This window comes from Manis javanica, chromosome 5, assembly GCF_040802235.1.
Source record: "Manis javanica isolate MJ-LG chromosome 5, MJ_LKY, whole genome shotgun sequence".
Classification (NCBI taxonomy): Eukaryota; Metazoa; Chordata; class Mammalia; order Pholidota; family Manidae; genus Manis; species Manis javanica.
In genome coordinates, this window is record NC_133160.1 from 775,046 (window position 1) to 794,771 (window position 19,726).

A 19,726-nucleotide genomic window follows, 5' to 3' on the forward strand; every position below is an offset into this window, starting at 1 on the left:
AAGGGCTGCCTGAGCTGATGAGAGTGCCTCCAGTAGTTCAGAACATTGGCGTGGTTGCGGCTGCATTAGTGTAATTCTAGCTTACATAGAATAGAAATCCCAACCAGCCTAATGGGCAACTCACTGAACTCCCACGAGGTATTTCTTAGCGGACTCAAGGAGTCCCTCAGGACACGAGGTGTAAGGGTTAAAAGAAAAGATCTTAGACAATTTTTTTCCTTTATTCATGAGACTTGCCCTTGGTTTCCCCTCGAAGGCACTGTCGATCATAAGCGATGGAAGAGAGTTGGTGATGCCCTCCAGGACTTTTATTGGACCTTTGGCCCTGAAAAAGTTCCTGTTTCAGCATTTTCTTACTGGAACCTTATTCACGACATCCTTGAGGTTCATTCTCAAGACCCTGACATTAAAGATACAATCAAAACAGGAGAAATAGCCCTTAAAGACAACTCCCGACCACCCTCTGCCTGTCCTTCAGTAGCTGTAGATATCCCTGAAGACCCCACCGTTCCTACTAAAGAATCTCCTAAACTTCAACCTAATATAAATTCTTCAGACACCCACGATAAACCTGATCCTCCTAAAATCCCAAATATCTATCCTTCGCTCACGTCTTTAAGACACCAAACAGATCATTTAAACCTAAGAAATGAAGAGCCCATAGAGGAGCAAGCTGTTCATTACTATGAGCATGAAGACCCCTGGCGCCTTACGGTGCCAACCCTTCATGGTGCCACTAATAGAAGCTTCAGACCCCCTCCATATAAACCTATTTCCCCTCAATGTGTTCCTATATTTCAAATCCCTGATTTAGAGCCATCTCACAACTTCCCCCTCTCATCTGACCCCATCTGACAAGCAAAAATTTCTCTAACCAAAGAAGTCTCTTCACTTAAAGAAATTTTGCAACAAAAACGTGAACATGTTCAGCTCATTAAAGAGATTAAAGCCCTTGACGCTGAACTAACATCATTAAATCCCGTGCAAACTCCCTCACTCCCCAAAAACCCCATAAAGAAAGCGAAACCTAAAAACCCAATCCTAGCCTTCCCAGTCACTCGCGGTCGCCCACTCGCCCGCGGCCGTTGCCCAGAAACCCCCCCAGAAGTCAGAAGAGAGTGAGGACGAGTACGCCCCTGACTCCCAAGACCCAGATATTCCAGACCAAGAACAGAATTCCGAGGGAGAGCCCTCAGACAATGAAAGGTCTGGTAATCATATAGAAAATACAGCTAAAGCCCAAAAATATCGCTGCCTTAACTTAAACACCTAAAAGACTTAAAAACAGCTGTTACCAATTATGGCCCCACGGCTCCTTTTACATTAGCCTTCATTGAAAGCCTGAGCGATCGATGGCTAACTCGTATTACTGGCCTTCCCTAGCTCGAGCCGCCTTGTCGGGAGGAGAGTATGTTTTGTGGCGCACTGATTTTGTAGAAAATTGCTGTGAGATTGCGCAGCGCAATAGTGAAAGTAAAACTTCACGCTCATGGACAAGAGACAAACTGCTCGGGCGAAGCCCCTATGAAACAAATGAAGCCCAAGCAGCCTTCCCCCCAGGCCTTTTAGCTCAAGTCCAAAATGCAGCCCTTAAGGCCTGGCGGCGCCTTCCTCCTAAAGGCTCTGCTACTACCTCCCTAGCAAAAATCCGCCAAGGTCCTGACGAGCCTTACAGCGACTTCATTAGTCGCCTAACAGATGCTGCTGAGCGACTAGTCGGGGGGAGGAGAAACAGAAAGTGCCTTTGTTAGACACCTAGCTTATGAAAATGCTAACCCGACCTGTCAAGCAACCATAAGACCTCACCGTTCCGGCAGTCTGTCTGATTATATTAAACTTTGCTCAGGCATAGGAACCTCTCACGCAATCGGATTAGCCATAGGAATGGCACTAAAAGACATCAAAATAGATAACAATAAAAAAAAAACTTGCTTTAATTGCAAGCAACCAGGACACTTCGCCCGCCAGTGTCCGACAGGGACCCAGCCTCACCTGCCTCGCGCTCCCACAAAAACTGTTTGCCCTCGATGCCGGCGCGGTTTACATTGGGCTAAAGAATGCCGTTCTAAGACAACTATTAAAGGCACACCCCTCCCACCGCTTCAGGGAAACTCCCAGAGGGGCCAGCCCCTGGCCCCATCACCAAGCACGAACCAAGGGGCTATCAGGTTCGTTCCCCAAGCCCAACAGCAGCGAATCCTCCCTGCGCAGACATCAGTTCTCCCTCCTGTGCCACCCCAAGAAGCACAAGATTGGACCTCTGTTCCGCCACCAACACAATATTAATACCTGACCAAGGTATCCAGCTGCTCCCCACAGAAACCTATGGGCCTTTACCCTCCAGCACCTTTGGTCTAACTTTAGGACGAAAAAGCCCTGCATTAGTTGGCCTCCATATTATACCAGGAGTTGTTGATAATGATTATACAGGACAAATCACTCTCCTAGCCTCTGCTCCAGCAGGCCCAATATCCGTATCTAAGGGAGAGCGAATAGCCCAACTCCTGCCACTCCCGTTAGAGTCAACACATAAAAGTTGTGATACAAATTCCAGATCAAATGCTGCCTTTGGCTCTTCCGATGCCTGTTGGGTACAACAAATCACCACTGAAAGGCCATTGTTAACTCTACAATTAGATGGCAGATCCTTTGAAGGATTGGTTGATACAGGAGCAGATGCTACAGTGATATCAGCCCAACAGTGGCCTCCTAGTTGGCCCTGTAATACATCTGTAACCCATCTCAAAGGCATTGGTCAATCCACTAACCCCAAACAAAGTTCTAAGATTTTAATCTGGAAAGATAAGGAAATTCAGGACAAGTCCAACCTTATATAGTAGCTGGGTTACCCATTAATTTATGGGGACGTGACGTTTTATCTCAATTGAAACTTGTCATGGCTAGCCCGAATGATATAATCACCCAACAAATGCTTAACCAAGGCTATCTGCCCAGCCAGGGCCTAGGAAAAAATAGCCAAGGTATAAAAGAACCTCTTACTGTTATACCCAAGAATGACCGTTTAGGGAGTAGGGAACAAAAATTTTCCGTGATGGCCATTGACTTTCCTGTACCCCACGCAGACAAAATAAAATGGAAGTCAGACTCTCCTATCTGGGTAGATCAATGGCCATTAACTCAAGAAAAACTTATAGCAGCCACCAAGTTAGTACAGGAACAATTAGCTGCTGGACACTTAGAATCCACCACCTCTCCTTGGAACACTCCTATATTTGTAATTAAGAAAAAATCAGGAACTTGGAGACTCCTCCAAGACCTCAGAGAAATCAACAAAACCATGTTCTCGATGGGAGCCCTTCAACCCGGTCTCCCCTCTTCAATAGCCATCCCAGCTAATTATTTCAAGATCATTATTGATCTTAAAGATTGTTTCTTTACCATTCCACTCCATCCCCAAGATAGAGAACGCTTCGCGTTTAGTATTCCCATCACCAATTTTAAAGGGCCAATGCATCGCTACCAGTAGAAAGTACTCCCTCAAGGTATGGCAAACAGCCCCACACTGTGTCAAAAATTTGTAGCCCAAGCTGTAGATCCCCTCAGACCCCGGTGGCCTTCCATCTGTATCATTCATTATACGGATGATATCCTCCTGGCTGGAGTATCCAACTCTGAAGTCTTAAAATGTAGCCAAGAATTGACCATCCGTCTTACCTTTTTCGGTCTCCAAATTTCTCCAAACAATTCAGTTAACAGATCCCTATTACTACCTTGGTTTTGAATTAACTTTAAGCAAAATCACTACCCAGAAGATCCAATTAAAAACATCACACTTACAAACACTGAATGATTTCCAGAAGTTCTTAGGAGACATTAATTGGCTCCCCTCAGAAACTGTCCACCGAGGCAAAAGAGACTTTAAACATTGTCGAAACAGCTACACAACAACAACAAACTACGTTCCTATCCTATGACAGGCCCTTCGCTCTTATCTGTAATATGCCACACACCCCCACTGGAGTTTTATGGCAAAATAATCCTTTGTTATGGATCCATTTGCCCTCCTCCCCACCTAAAGTTCTTATCACATACCCCTCACTAGTTGCAAAGATCATAAAAATAGGCAGAGAAAAAAGCCGCCAGCATTTTGGCAGAGACCCTGATCAGCTTTATACCGACAGTGCCTACATAGCATACTCAGTTCCTATCCTAGAAACAGTCCCTTATATTAAACCCTCTACCAATGCTGTTTCCCTCTTCCAACAACTCCAAACCTTTATATTACTCAGACAAGCCCCTTTCTATATCGGACATCTGCGAGCCCACACTGACCTTCCTAGTTCCCTCTCCCAAGGCAATGCCCTCGCAGACAAAAATACCCGCTTCACATATTCTATTACAACCGATGCAGTCACCAAAGCTAGTCAATACCATGCTCTTCACCACGTGAATGCTCACACTCTTCGACTTTTATTCAAACTCACCAGGGAACAAGCTAGGCAAATTGTTAAAGACTGCCTGGGGTGTGTAACCTTACTGCCGCTCCCTCATTTAGGAGTTAATCCGAGAGGCCTACTCCCTAATGAAATCTGGCAAATGGATATCACCCATATCCCTGAGTTTGGAACTCTTAAATATACTCACGTGACTATTGACACCTACAGTGGTTTTATATTTGCCACCCTCCACAGTGGCGAAGCCACCAAAAATGTCAGCCCATGTTCTCCGATGCATTACTGTTATTGGTAAACCTCAAACTATTAAAACAGATAATGGACCTGGATACACTTCACAAGCATTTCAAAATTTCTGCCATCAATTCCAAATTAAGCATATCACAGGTATTCCTTACAACCCCCAAGGACAAGGGATAATCGAATGAGCCCATCAGACACTAAAGAATACAATTAATAAGCTTAAAACCAACACTGTTTACCCCATAAAGGGCTCTCCAAAAAACCTCCTTAATCATGCACTATTCACGCTCAACTTCTTACAATTAGACAACCACAACAAGTCTGCCGCTGACAGGTTGTGGCACCAAGAGATGAAAAACCAATTTGCAGAAGTCTTATGGAAAGATCCTCTAACCTTTAAATGGCATGGTCCCGACCCAGTTCTTATCTGGGGTAGAGGCCATGCCTGTGTATATGATACACAGGGAAATGGACCTCAATGGTTATCTGAGCGCCTTGTCAAACCCATTAATACCCCTTTAAAACATATTCAAAATAACCCAATAACATTCCAGGGAGGAGAATCCACCCTGAGAACAGTTTTTCCTTGCCTTTCAGGAAGTAGATAAATATTCATCATCATTGGACAAGATGCAGTCGCCAACAATCCTCGTTCTCCTGATCACGACTGCAGTTCTGAGTCATCAGCCAGCACCACCACCCGTGAAGCCCCGGCACTTCCCCTGGAACTACACCTGGATAGTGCTGTCTGAAAGAGGAGACGTTGTCTGGTCCCGCTCTCAAACCTCACCAGACGTCTGGTGGCCAAACGTTTTACAGCCCGATCTCTGTAAGCTGGCCCTCGGTGCAGGAGCCCCTTGGGGTGTAGAAGATCTTTTTGACCAAAGTGCAGCACCTCGTGCCCGTCGTGGGCCGTTAGATTCCCCTGGTTGCGCTGACCCAGAACGCCGGTCAGTTCTGAGGTCATACTCCTTTTATGTTTGCCCCGGGCAGCACCGGCCCCGTCACCTCCTTCATAAGTGCGGAGGCAAGTCAGATTATTATTGTGCGTCATGGGGGTGTGAGACCACAGGAGACACTTACTGGAAGCCCTCCTCCTCCTGGGATTATATCACCGTCAAGGCCAGTTATACCCACCACAGTACTTTTTGGTCAGACGATGTGATTCCAGGGTGCAATCAGGAGAATACTACTACTAGAGGTTGGTGCAATCCTCTTTCAGTCAAATTCACCGAACCAGGGAAAAAAGCCCCAGGCTGGACACAAGGATATACTTGGGGTCTTCGCTTATATAAAGACCATTATGATGAAGGCATCACCTTTACTATTAAACTCCTAAAAGAGTTCCCTGCCACCCCTTCTGTCGCCATAGGCCCAAATACAATCCTAGGTGGGAAGCACCCTCCCCCACCAAAGCCCTCCACCCTCTCACCTGACCATAGCCTCACAACTAGTAGTCTTAAACCCTCCCCTACACCACCAGTGCCTGCTTTAGTGAGTTCTAAAGACCTTGTCTTCACCCTCATAAATCAAACCTTCCTTAGTATTAATTCCACCACCCCTGAGCTTACCGCCGAATGTTGGTTATGTTACCACTCTTCCCCCCCCTTTTATGAAGGTGCTGCCATCCCTGGCAATTTCTCCACCTCCAATGATACTTACAACTGCCGTTGGGAACGCGCTAGTTGGGAAGGCCTAACCTTGGCCCAGGTAGTCAGTAATGGGACTTGTATAACTAACACTCTGCGAAAAATCCCTCGTGGGTATGCCCACCTTTGTCAAGAAATCTTCTCTATTGAACGGGGACCCCAATATATTGTTCCCCCCAATGACACCTGGTGGGCCTGCCTAGATGGACTCACCCCCTGTGTCTACAACCCCGTATTACAAGAACATGGCTTTTGTGTTCTCGTTAAAGTTATACCCAGGCTTATTTACTACCGGTCTGACGAGTTCTTCCATATCTGGGGACAATCTTCAGACCCTTCCCTCCCTAAACGCTCCCGCCGAGAACCCATTACTGCTGTTACTATCGCTGTTTTGCTTGGCTTAGGAGCTGTAGGTCCCGGTACGGGCATCTCTTCCCTAGTTCTTTCTAACTCTCGCTATCACGAGCTCAGTGCCACTATAGACCAAGATATCCAAGAATTGCAGAAAGGAATCTCTGACCTGACAGATTCGATCTCGTCCCTCGCTGAAGTAGTTCTCCAAAACCGCAGGGGGCTAGACCTGCTCTTTCTGCAGCAGGGCGGGCTTTGCGCCGCCCTAAAAGAAGAGTGTTGTTTCTATGCTGACAAAACAGGGGTTGTTAGAGATAGTATGAGAAGGGTCAGAGAGGGGTTGGAGAAAAGGAGAATAGAAAGGGAGCAGAGTGAACGTTGGTATAAAAATTGGTTCTCTGCCTCGCCGTGGCTCACTACTCTTTTGCCCTCTCTCTTGGGCCCCCTTATAGGATTAATATTGCTCTTGTCTTTTGGCCCTTGGGCTCTCAAACATTTAACAAACTTCATAAAAAAGCAAATTGACACTCTCGTCAGCAAACCCATTCAAGTCCACTACCAGAGGCTCGCCTGTAACGATGACGATCAAGAGGCGGCCTCCTCCTTTCAGCGACCATAGAAGTGACGATAGCCAAAGCCAAAAACGTGTGGTGCTGCCACCCAGACCTGTGCTTTGCAAGGCCTTCGTCACCCCAGTCGAGGCTAGTAGTCAGTGACGGGTAAGACATGGTTGCACACCATCCCATCGTGCTCGGCCACCACAAGGCTGTGACAATACGCAGACTACTACCAACCTAAGGCGGCACAGCCGCCATGAGGGCTGTGACCCCTTGACGGGTAAGGAGTAGTCCCTGACCATGCAACCTAAGACAGGCACAGTCCTCGACCCAGCCACACCAGCTGGGCCCTATGAAGGAACAGGAGGAGATGTGGGAAGCTGAAGACAGGATAGAGCCAAGTGACAAATTAAAGACCCTGCAAAAAACAAGACCCAGCCTTAAGACAACAGCAACTAGACGGGTAGTCAATGACGGGTAATTAAGAAAATATGCCTGCATAGATACAGGACGAATATAAGACCGCTGGTCAAAAGGGCCGATCTAATACTGGGGCAAGCTCCTATAAGTACAGGCCGATCCAGTATTAGGGCAAGCTCCCCCCAATCTACCAGGCCGACTCCGAGAGGAGGCAAGCTCCTGGAAACAGGCCAGGTATAAGACCTCTAAACCTAAGACAGGCACCGTCTGCCCAGGAGATAAGCGGCTCAAAGCACCCTAAGTGCCGCTCCAACCCCTCCTAAAAGAACAGAAAGGGAGGAGATGCTGGAGACCAAAAGGCCCCCACCCGCAAAATGGTGAACTTCCCGCTTCTCCCGGGTCCTCTGCTCCCGCCGGTGCCAACCAAGGCCCAATCACCCCTCTACACCTTCCCACCGTCACCATCTAAAAGCCAATTGTTTTTGACCCACCCCTTCCTTCCTAACCTGTATAAATTGAGCCTGTAAACAAACTGCCAGCTTGATCAGACATCCTGTCTTGCTGCTCGTTCTTTGTGTCCCTTGCTTGTTTCATTTCTGCAGGCGTCTTCGGCTACACCCCACGTTCGTCCCACGGGACGGGACAGCAAATGATCTTGGTTTTCCTTTTATTCTGTGCCTTTTTGTGTTTTCCACATATTCTTCATTGATCTATGTAACTTTTGGAATGATCAACTATAAACATTTTTATTGAGGTATAATTTGATTTCAATAAAATGTAGTTCGATGAGTTTTGACAAATGCATATTCCAACGTAGCCTCCACCACAATCATTTGCAGAATATTTCTATCATGCCGCCATGGTTGTGGCTTTATCCCCACATCTTACTTTTGTCTGTTCTAGAACTTCAGTAAATAGAATCATGCAACATATACTCTTTCCAATGGCCTCTTTCACTGAATATAGTGTTCTTAAGCTCCATCCATGTTGTTTGGGTATCTGTTCTAGACATTTCATACAAACAGAATCATGTACTACATGACCTTTTGTGTCTGGCATCTTTTATTTTGCCTGTGTTCAGACTCATACTGTATCATGTGTCAGCATTTCATTCCTATTGTTGAGTAGTATTCCATTAAATGAATATAACACTTTGTTTATCCACTCACATATTAAACACTGGAGGCATTTCCAAGTTGTGGTTATGAATGAGGCTGCCCTGAAATTATTGTCCAAGTCATTTTGTGAGCATGTTTTTTTATTTCTCTTTTTTAATTACCTAGAAATAAGACTGATGGTGATGAGGTGGGTGTATGTTGAACTTTATATGAACCTGCCAGTCTTCCAAAATCTTTGTACATTTTATACTTCCACTAGCAGTATGAGAGTTCCAGTTTCACACCGTCACACACGTCTTCACTTAGTTGTCTGCTGTTCTATTGCAGCCAGTCTAATGGGTACCAAGTGGTATCTCATTGCAGTTTAATTTGCATTTCCCTCCATTATTGGTTGAAAGCAGCCTAGGGTACCTCTGTTAACTTCCTGGCACTTTCTTTCTACCCAGTGCCCTACTGAGCACGGGCACCACCCTGCAGCCAAAGGAAACTCTCAGGAAGGAGTCGCCAGTTCTTGTAGTAAAAAGCCACAGGCATTCACAGAAATGACAAGGGCTGAGGTGGTATGGATGGGACCCCAGTAGGGCCTACACAAGTGGCAGTGACACAGTGCCCACTCCAGCACAAGATCCTATGGTTGGGACTCTGTAGCCTCCACAAGTTCAGAGAATAAGAGCTGAGTGCTGGATTGGTTACAGTGGGCTTCCTGGAGGAGGTGGGCTGTGAAGGTTAAGAAGATGTTGAAAAGGAGGAGAAGAAAAGGGAAAATGCTCCTGGGAAGGGCTCAGCTGGAGCCAACATTTGGCACCAGGTCCCAAACAACCAGAGGGGGCTGAACTGTCAGTTTTCTGATCATAAAGTAAAAAAGTCAAGTCCCACACTCACCCTGAGCTCTGGGAGGTCTGGGGCTGCGTTCACCCCCAGAGCCAAGGCCAGAGAGGTGGCCCTCTGAGGACAAGGCAAGCCTGCCACCTCCCTCTGCAATGTCCAGGCTCATAGGACCCACCACAGGATGAAATGCTCATGGACAAGGCAGGATCTGGGCCACAGAGAGGTGAACGGTGCAGAACATGCAACCGCAAACTGAAAATACCATCATTCCAACTAAAGTATTTAGCAATTTTTGTTATAGAAGGGCCAGCGGTCCATTAATTCTTAGTGACTCTAATGTGATCATCTTTGTGCTTTCCTCCCCGCGGCTCCTGGAGCTCCCCGTGTGCGTGACACTGAAGGGAACCCTGGTGGCAGACCAGAGCCTCCAGGAAAGGCCACAAGAAGCCGGAGGGCACGTGGCACCAGCCTGGGATGACACAAGGAGGGCAGGACCGGAGCCACTGCAAGCCCGGCGGGGTGCAGGAGTGAGTGGGACCTGAGAAAATTGCTACTTTTTCCTGAACTCAGTTTCCCCATTCATGAAAGGAGGGCTCCTTTCCCCTTGCCGCCAAGGGGCCCATATTTCTTGAGCACTTGCCACAAGTCAGGACCTGGGTTTGATAAGGAGGATCTCATTCAAACCATGCAACGATCAAGCAAACACTTTCTACGTGAAGCCATTGTTCAGGTGAAGACATTGAGACACTCGCCTAAGGTCAAAAAGGCAGTAAGTAGCTTCTGTAACATCTGCTTCAGGGCAGAAGGATGGCATGTGGGGCTGGGCATGTCCTCTGATGGGGAAACCCAGTGCCAGTCTCAGAGAGCAGAGTCACAGTGGCTTCCTTCCAAACGTGCAAGTAAATCAGAAATTGGGTGAGGCTGTGAGTCCTGGTCACCAGTGGCCATATCTGGGCCCACAGCCTGGTCAGCAGCGCCCCGGGGGTCGGCCTGTGGCAGAGCCTGAGGAACAAGGGCTACTGTGTTCATGGGTGGGCACATGTGTCAGTGGCTTGTCTGTGAGCAGGTTTGGGTTTGCATGTACATGTGATGTATATACTGCTGTGTGCATTCAAGTGTGTGCTATGCACGTACCCACGTGCCCACTGTATGTCTGTCATGTGTGCTTGTGCGTGTTTGGTGTCTGTATGCACGTGAGTGGTCAGACATGTGCGTGGGTTTCATGTACGGGTCTGGGCCTAGAGGCTCCTTAGCCTCAGGTTCATTGAACTGGGTCCCCCATCTACCAGGCAACAACAGGTACAGTTTGGGGGTGTCCCCAGGGCAGGTGCCACGCCCAGGGCCTCCCTGGGGGGCGGGCCCTGCCATGTCCACTTCACTCAGCTCTAGAGGCCGTCAGGCCACCCCAGACGCTGGCCAGTGGCCGCAGCAGTGGGGCCATCCAAAGGGCTAAGACTCCAGAGAATGCCAGGCTCAGGCTTGCTGGGATGTGCCTGGGAAAGGCAAGCGAGGCCCCGTCCCCAGTGGCTCACCCCAAGCAGCCAGAGCTGTACCTGCCTCGCCCTCCCTCAGAATGGGGCTCCACCCTGCACCCCACAGCACGCCGGCCAAGGTCCAGGGCCCCCAAGACTGCGAGTTTCAGCTGCCAGCCCGTGGACCTCACACCCTCCCTGTCTGGGAACATAGGGGCTCTTGGGAAGCCCAATGCCCATATTTAAAAGTCCATCCAGTCTACAGACAGCCAGGAGCCCCAGGCACGGCAGGGCCAGCAGGCATCTTGAAATGACTTTCTAGTCCCATCCACTGGCCAGGGCCCCAGGGCCGCCGGGAGAGGCCACCTTCGGCGTGGATGGGGCCGGAGCCCTCGGTCTCCCATGTTGTGCTCAGTTCAAGGGCTCTTCCTGATGGTAAAAATCGGGGAGATGGGGCTCAACCACCACTGGTCAACACTGGCTCCGCTCAGGGTTCTGGAGCGCAGCGGGCACAGGCTGTCCACCTCAGGCATGGGCCTGTTGAGCGCATGTGGCTCACAGTCCCCCTTCTCCAGAGCGGCCCTCCTCCAGGCAGGCACCATGCCCCAGGCCTCAGGTGATTCCCGACAAGTGCTGGGGAGGGGGCACCCGGGACCTGCCCTTGTGGGTGGGCCTGACTCTGGGGCATTTCCTGCCCCAGAGGCCCTGCCCTCACACCCCCCACCACCAGGATCAGCCTGAGGTTCGGTTGGCAGCCAAGATCCCTGCTGGCTAACTTTCCCCTGTCCCACCCTGCTTCCGCAGCCCTTCTCCTGAGGACCCCTCCCAGGGACCACTCACACAAGAGTTACTGTGTCCTCTTCCCCCCCAAACTGGCATCTGGGGTTGTCATTCCGTGATGGATGCCAGCAGAGGGAGGACTGGGCAGATACAGCAGAGGGCAGTTTCCCCAGCCCCTCCCCTGCCCCTCCCGTCCTTTCAGGCCCCACTTTCTCTGCCAAAGTCCCACCTGGTTGCCCTGAACCGCACCTGGAAGGAGCCTCAGCCACGGGGGGTCCCTCCCTGGACAAGTGCGCTGGGTACTCACTGTGGCACCTGGCCTTCTTCCCTGCAGTTCCCCCTTCCGGCCCGGGGGTGGGAACCATCACAAGGAGAAGGTGGAGCCCTGGGGGAGGCACGGTGTCTCCTGGGCTCACCCTCCCCCGAGTGACCTGTCAGGGCTGCCTCTCTGGGAGCAGTTCCTTCCCACTCAGGCCCCACGCCCTGGCATCACTGGCATCAGAATCAAGTCCAACTGCCCTAACTCGGCATTTCAGGTGTCCCAGGAACTTGAGCTCTGGTGTAGTGTGCCCCTGCCCTCTGGTCCTGGTGCTCAGCAACCCCAGCCCAGCGGGTTTGTCCATGCCCTTCTCCCATCCCCTGCAACCTGTGGGAATCCTGCTCGTTCCTCCAGGTGCCCCTCCCTGCAGGTGCCCTGCCCTGCCTGGCTGTGGTCTGGGAGGTGCCCAGCTGGCACCCTTGCCCTCTCCCTGTCCTCAGTGTGCCCCGCAGGGCTTCAAACAGACATCTGGGGGGTAAATTCCAAGCCACAACTGCTGGGTCCTGCCATGGAATGTCATTCTTCCTAATTATGTTAGGGAAAACATCATTTCCCTGATGGGCCCCCGGGAGACTAGGGGTCCTGTTACCATCATTATTGTTACTTTGCTTCTGGTCATGGTTGTACTGGACTCTGTGTTCATGGGATGTTTCTAGGCCCTCATGTGAGTGGGCCTGTGTCTCCTGACCTCTGCTGGCTGGGTATTAGGAAGCTGCTTGTCTCAGCCATGCTACAAGCACATATGTGCTGTTGTGGCTGTTCTAGTTCGTACAGCCTTAATGGTGACGGGGCCAACCGCACATGCCCTGGACAGCGCACACCCCTCCTGAGAACCTGGGTTTGGGTTCCCAGCACCCCATCCTTCCTGAAGAGTAGGATCTTGAAATAGCTTCCTGTTGAATCTGAAGAGGAGAGTCAGGAGTTGCCTTGGCTTCTGGCCTGCTGGGTGGTGGGACTCAGACCCAAGGGGGAGTCCAGCCCTATCTGACTCCCTGCCGTCAAGTCTGAATAATGCACAGGAAAAATTGGGGCCAGGACAGAAGGAAACAGAAAGAATGTTGGAATTCTTGGTTCTCCTGATCTGAGAGGCTGTGCGTTTCAGAAGCACATCTGCTCCTGAAACCCGGAACTATCTTTCCATCCCAAAGCACCAAGGAGCTCGCAGCTGTGTGTGGAGTGACACTTGGTCACACCAGCCAAGGAGTCATGGCTAAGAATGTGTCAAGACTCAGCCAGCTTCTCAGATTGCAGGCCTGACACCTCAGATCCCAAGGCTATGAGAGCAAAAGACCCCTCCCCCACTCCCTGCCTTAGCCCCTCCCATGCCTACCTTAGTCAGGAATCTTTCTAGATTGTAGTTGCCAGACACAGAAAACCCAACCACAAGTGTCCTGAGCAACAAAGGGAAGCTAATGGCTCGTGTGATGTGGAGTCCAGCAGTGCACTGGGCTTCAGGCAAGGCTTGATGCAGCAGCTCAACAATATTTCTGAGAACCAGGTTTCTCTCCCTGTCTTTGCATTGCAGTTCCATCTTCATCCACAGCTCCTAAGGCTGCAGGCTCCCTTGTTCACATCCAGAGAGAGAGGCTTTGGATCAGCGTCCTAGCCGTGAGCTTGAGACCCCACTGCGAAGACTCTTGACTGACCTGCGCTGGCCCTGAGGTCACACAGCCAGTGGGGTGGAAACCAAGTCTTGAGAGGCCCACAAGGAAGCCTGTGGGGCAGCAGCTGACTGAGCATGCTGACATCCCAAGAGCTCCTCCCCAGCCCGGCTACTCCCCGGACCGACTCGCCAGGTGAGGAGGCACCTCCTAGGCTCTGCTCTGGAGCCTCAGGGACCTGGCGTCAAAGCCTGCCTCTGCAGCAGTGGCCGAGCTGCGGGAACAGCTCACAGGCTGAGCCCCCACTCCCTTCCGTGAGCAGCGGGGGCACGCACAGTCCCTCCCTCCGAGGATCCTTGTGAAATTCATGGAAGTGACAGGAGTCTGAACGGGCAGAGGGAAGCCCCTGCCACAGCTCCTGCTGGATTGATCTTGCAGTGTGTGGGGGGCACCCCCAGGCTTCCTGGTCACTCGCCACCCCCACCTGGGCGCGGAGCAGCCTTTGGACAGGGTACTGTTGTCCCTCTCCAAGCACAACAAAACCGCCAGAGGCAGGACGGCAATGTCGGCTGCGGGACTTCTCCTGGGCTTGCGGCCAAGGGTGCAGGTCCAAGGAGTCATTTCTGCGTTCTTCACGGTACTCCCCAAACGCTGGCTTGACGTGACATTCTTGCACAGTCGGGGAATCCTACCACCACACGGGGGCCTCATCAAGAGAGACAGAACCAGAGAAAAGGAGGCAGAGACAGGGAGAAGGCCGAGGGCACAGGGAGAGCCGGCTGGGGCGGCGCTGGCCTCGGAGGGCTGACACACAGGCTCCTTTCCTTCTCCTCTGCCGTTTTCCGGTTTGTCTAATGAGCCAAACACCCAAGGAGTCCCCGGCCGCACCCGTGCGTCCTCTGGGCAGCCCGGCTCTCCTGGACAGGCCTTGGGACCTCCGGCTGCTGAGGGCTGCACAGGTGCCATGGCTCTCAAGGGCTGGCAGTGGGGGGGTCCTCCTCTGTCACCAGTCCTGTCAGCGGGCACCTCAAGGGGCACCACAAGGAACGACCCGGACTGGGGGTGGTTTCCATCCCAGCCAGCCACCCATCACTGACAGGCGGCCTCTCTCCTGCAATGGCGTGGCCACCGGCAGCCTGGGGTGGGAGTTTTCTCCTGCTCCGGGAAACAGCAAGTGGCCTGAGGCTGGCAGCTCGGTCCCTTGCAATTCCCACGACTCTCGTGACACTGGACACCCCCTGAAGAGTCAACACAGCGCAGGCCTGGCTCACCTGGGGCTCGGCCTCCTCACCTGAAGTGAGGGTCTCATCACAGAGAGCAGGTCGGACAAAGTGGGGCCGGTCTGCTGGGTCCCTGACTACGAGGGTGGGTCCTCATGAACCTGTATCGACCCAGCCTTATTGACCCTACTCACAGTGACAAGGTGACAGTGCACTGGGCCAGTGCAAGGGTGGCACGGGGACACAAGGTGCCAGGGCCAAGCTGGGGGCAGATGGGAGAAAGTGGGCTGACTGTGGGGTCCAGGCTGCAGACCAGGCGTGTGGCCCAGGATCCAGCCCGGCCCAGGCTGAGGATGGAGGCCAGAGGCCCCACCACAGAGGCCGCACACTCTTAGCAATGCCCTCTCCCTTCCCGTCTGCGCCCCCCTGTCCCAGAGCCCCCTCTCCCCAGGGGCTGAGCCCTGGGGCCCAGCTGGGAGTCTTGCCAGGATCCAGCTCAGGACCGAAGGGCACATGGGCTCCAGGTCTTGGCTTTCTGCTCTCAGAAGAAGAGCGCGATGCGGGTCAGCTGGGACAGCAGCCATGCTCCCCCTGCAGCCCCGGGCATGGACCCAGCCCGGGGTTAGGCCACCGATGGGGCTGGAGGATGAAGGTGGGTCCACAGCATGAGCCTGGGTGTCTGTGAGCAGGGCTCCGGCCGGGAGACAGAGAAGAAGCAGAGGTGTGGTGGGAGAGGGTGCGTGTGTGCAAGGAGCTTCCCAAACTAGCAGCCGCTTTTTGGGAGACACCCCATTTGTGCATGCAAACCCCTGTGATCTTGCTGGTCAGGGGCCTGCATGGGGCTTGGAAGTCGGCGGCACGAGGAGAGGTGAGCTCCTGCCTCTGGGAGCTGATGGGCCAGTCGCCCTGTTCTGAGATGTGGAGAGGGCCACAAGGGGAAGGAGGGGAGGGCTGGCCACAGGAACCCACTGGCCACCTGAAGCCCAGAGGGGACTTACAGGGAAGACCACACGGTCAGCACAGGGCCTACAGTGGCAGGCGAGCATCTGGCCAGCCATGCTCCTGTCTGCACCTTCCTGGAAAGGGGGTCTGCCATCCATGTCTTGTTCTCCAGGGAGGCCATGCTTGCGTGGCGTGTGGCTTCATGGTAGGCCCTGTCAGTACAACCCAGGTGAGGAGAGGGGACTTCCTAAAAGGGATCTGAGGTGGCATCGCAGTGCTGAAGCTGACGTGCCTGCCCCAGAGAGTGGGAATGTGTGGTGGGAAATGGGACTTGGCGTGAAGACCATGGCAAGTGGTGAGGGGCACAGTGTCGGGCTGGGAACAGGAGGCCACACGACTTGGGGCTGGTTTGGTCTGGATGGATCCAGAACTCCAAGGCCCCATGGTTCCAAGGGGCACGGCTGTGTCCACTCTGAGGGACCAGGGAATCTGGCCCTGGGTCAGACGCGTCCCAGGAGGGGATCGCCATGGGGCAAAGCCTCCCACATTGCTGGGGTGGGAGGGCCTCCGGGACTGAGATGCTGGGGCCGCTCTGACCAGAAAGGGCCCCTCCTCTTTGCTTTTCTGCAAGAGACTGGGAGCCATTCAGGACGTGTTCTTTCCAAGGAAGAACACGATGGACAATGCTGTGGTTGGCTGCCTGCTATCTGTCCCCCTGTGTGGTGCTGCGGATCAGCCTCTATTTTTCTGGGAGTGTTTGTTGATAGAAATCCCTCCCAATTTCAACAGGAAGTATTTCTGCACGTGGTAGTTTCCATGGCTCTGGGGTACAGGTATGTCAGGATGTTTTGATCACGGAGAGGTTCTTCCCACTTGCTGTAAACTGGCTCCATGCAGGCCAGGGCCAGGGCAGGGGGGCTTTTCCTGTTGTTTCTCTATAGAGACGGCGAGCTCTGCAGGATGGGCAGGGAGGTAACGGGTGTGGGCGAGCCTCTCCAAAGTATAGTGGGTGGATAGCGGCCCCCAGAACATGTCCCTACTGCCTGGACCCTATGAACGTGAACTTATTCGGAAGAAGGGTAGCTGCAGCCATGACAGAGCTGAGGGTCTCAGCATGAGATCATTCTGAATTACCTGGGTGGGCCCTCAGTGCCACTAAGGGTAGAGAGGACAGGCATGGAGGAGAAGCCACTTGAAGCTGGAGCCAGAGGTGGGAGGACGTGGCCACACACCTGGGGATGCCTGGAGCTCCAAGCGCTGGGAGTCAAGACGGCCTCTGGAGCGGGCATGGCCCTGCTCATACCTTGATTTGGAACCTCTGGCCTCCAGAGCCGGGAGAGAATGAATTTCTGTTCTTTCAAGCCCCCAGTTTGTGGTAAATTGTTACAACAAATGAGTATACCAGGCTTATTAGGAAGAAAACAGAGCACTCGAAGTCCTGCTTGAACCTGCTCTGTGCCCTGCAGCCCTGGGCGGGAGGCCTGCTGCGCTGGGTGACCCCCAGCCCCACAGGCACCTGGGCTTCTGGAACAGGCGAGGCCCAGGAAGGCTGCTGGCTCCGATATTCTGTGGCACCAGGCAGGGGAGGCAGCCGAGCCGACTGCAAGCGTGTGCTTTCAAGAAGAGCAGGCAGCCGCCAACCTCACTGAACACATTTCCAACCTTTGTCCACTGTAGGGTGCGTCAGCACTCAATTCCTTTTTATGGCTGCATGATATTCCACTGTACAGAAAGACACACGTAACAAAATCTACTCTGTTCAGGGACACCTGGGCTATTTACTCTCTCGGTTGGGGGTGCCACTGGCACCTGGTGGGAAAGCCCTGAGATGCTGCTGGGCCCCCCACAGCACACAGCACACCCCCTACAGCAGTCACAGGCACGATGCTGCTGTTGAGAGACCCTGTTGCACATAGAATCTGCTGCCTGCTCTCACTAAGTAATTTTTCATGAACATCTTTCTAAGAAGTCCCTTCACTAGGCCCATTCTGAAGGTCAAAGCTTGCAAGGTCAAAGACCTGGGTGATGAGTCCAAGCTTCCCATGTGAGGTCTTGCCATGGGAGAGCTCCACACCCTCACCCCAGGCCTGCTGAGTCATCCCATTGGGGCGGGCCTTCCCCTCTGGGGCTCCAAAGGCCCTGCCCGAACCCCTGGCCCAGCCCCACCAAGGCTGCCCTTCCCGGGCCCCATCTTGAGTGCCCTTACCCTCCCTCCAATCAGCAAACTGCCTGAAGACCCTCCCCATGCCAACCCAAACCTCTCCTCCCAGCTTTTCCTACTTCCTGGGGTCAGGGTGCTGTACCCCCAGATGAAGCCTGGATTAGTCCCTAATTCTCCGAAGACTTTTTAGGAGGACTTGACTTCACTTCTGTTAATGGACTGATAACCTTTGCCCCTCCCACTTCACGGGACTGTAGGGGTTGAAGTCCTGTAGGTAAAAGCTCTTGGTGGTTTATCCCTGCGTGGGATCAGGAATGGTGGGAAACTGGCCGCAGTTCACACCTTTCTGGAGGGGGCTGGTGACAACTGGCGGGGCTGCCCGCAGCTCCCGGGATCGGATGTGCGGCCTCCCAGGGCTCTGCAAGTGCCCCTTACCTGGTGGCGCTGCTCTGCCTTGGAAGGCCACTCCTGCCGCCACTGTCACCACCCCCTCTGCAGGGCGGGGACCCTCCAGCTCCGGGCTGGGGCTTAGAGCAACGGCCCAGAACTGAAGGGCTGTGTGCTGCGCTGCCCGGGAAGCCGACCCCTGCCTACGTGCCCCTCTGTTCAGGTTCTGCTCCCCTCTGGGGCCTGACCAGGACCACCTCCTGCACAAGAAGCTCACCCTGTGACCATAGATGAAGGCCCACCTAGCCCGTGTGCAAAGCCTCATGGACGGCCTCACCTGCCACCCCCTCCCATCTGTCCCATACCTTGGTCAGTCTCACCTGCACACCTTGGCATTCTCTCAGTGCTGCCCACCACCCAGCCCTTACAATCTATGCCTCAAGGCTTCCTGCACCCTCTAGGACTCCCCAGGGCCCCTGCCCCTCAGGGTGACCCTGCCCTGGCCCAGTGGAGTCAGAGCAAAGCAGGTCTGGCCTCCAGGTCCCCTGCATTCCCTGGGGTGAGATCCTGATAGGCTAGTCTGTCCCTCCTCAGAGGGGACCCCCGGGCTCTTGACCCGAGTCCAGGACGCCCAGGGATGGGGTGCTCTGGGGATCACAGGAGGAAGAAGGTTAGTGGGGAGTTATGGGCGGGGGGCACTGGTCATATCGCACTCCTCTGGGTGGGCTCACAACCCTGGGGCCTCCGCGCGGTCTCCCAGGGCTCCAAGCCTCCTGAGAAGCCAGCTCATCGCCTGCTCAAGGAGGGACCCCGCGCCCCCACCCCAGCCGTCTTGAAGCCCCCAGAGGGAGCGAGGGGGTGGGGCTGGCAGGGAGGGACGCGCGCAGCTGTTACTCGCAGCGGGTGGAGCTGGATGGGACCGGACCGGGGCTGCGGGCCGGGGGCGAGCTGGGGGTTTCGGGGTGGGACCGGCCCACCGCGGTGGCGAGTCCGTGAGGGTCGGCGCGGCGGCCGCGCTGGGAGCCAAGGGTGGGCGTCGGCGGGATTGGGCGCTGCGCGCGGGCGGTCCGGGCGAGGCCGGGCGTGGGAGGTGCTCGGGGGCCCGGCGGCGGGGCCGGGGCGGCGGGGCGCGGGCGACCGCCCGGAGCGGAATGCCCTGTGCGGGGGCAGCCGCGGGTCCAGGCCTGCAGAGGCGCCGTGCCGGCACCGTGGGCTGCTGTTCCGCGCGCTGGGTCCTCTGCATCTCCAGCTGGTGTGTGGCGC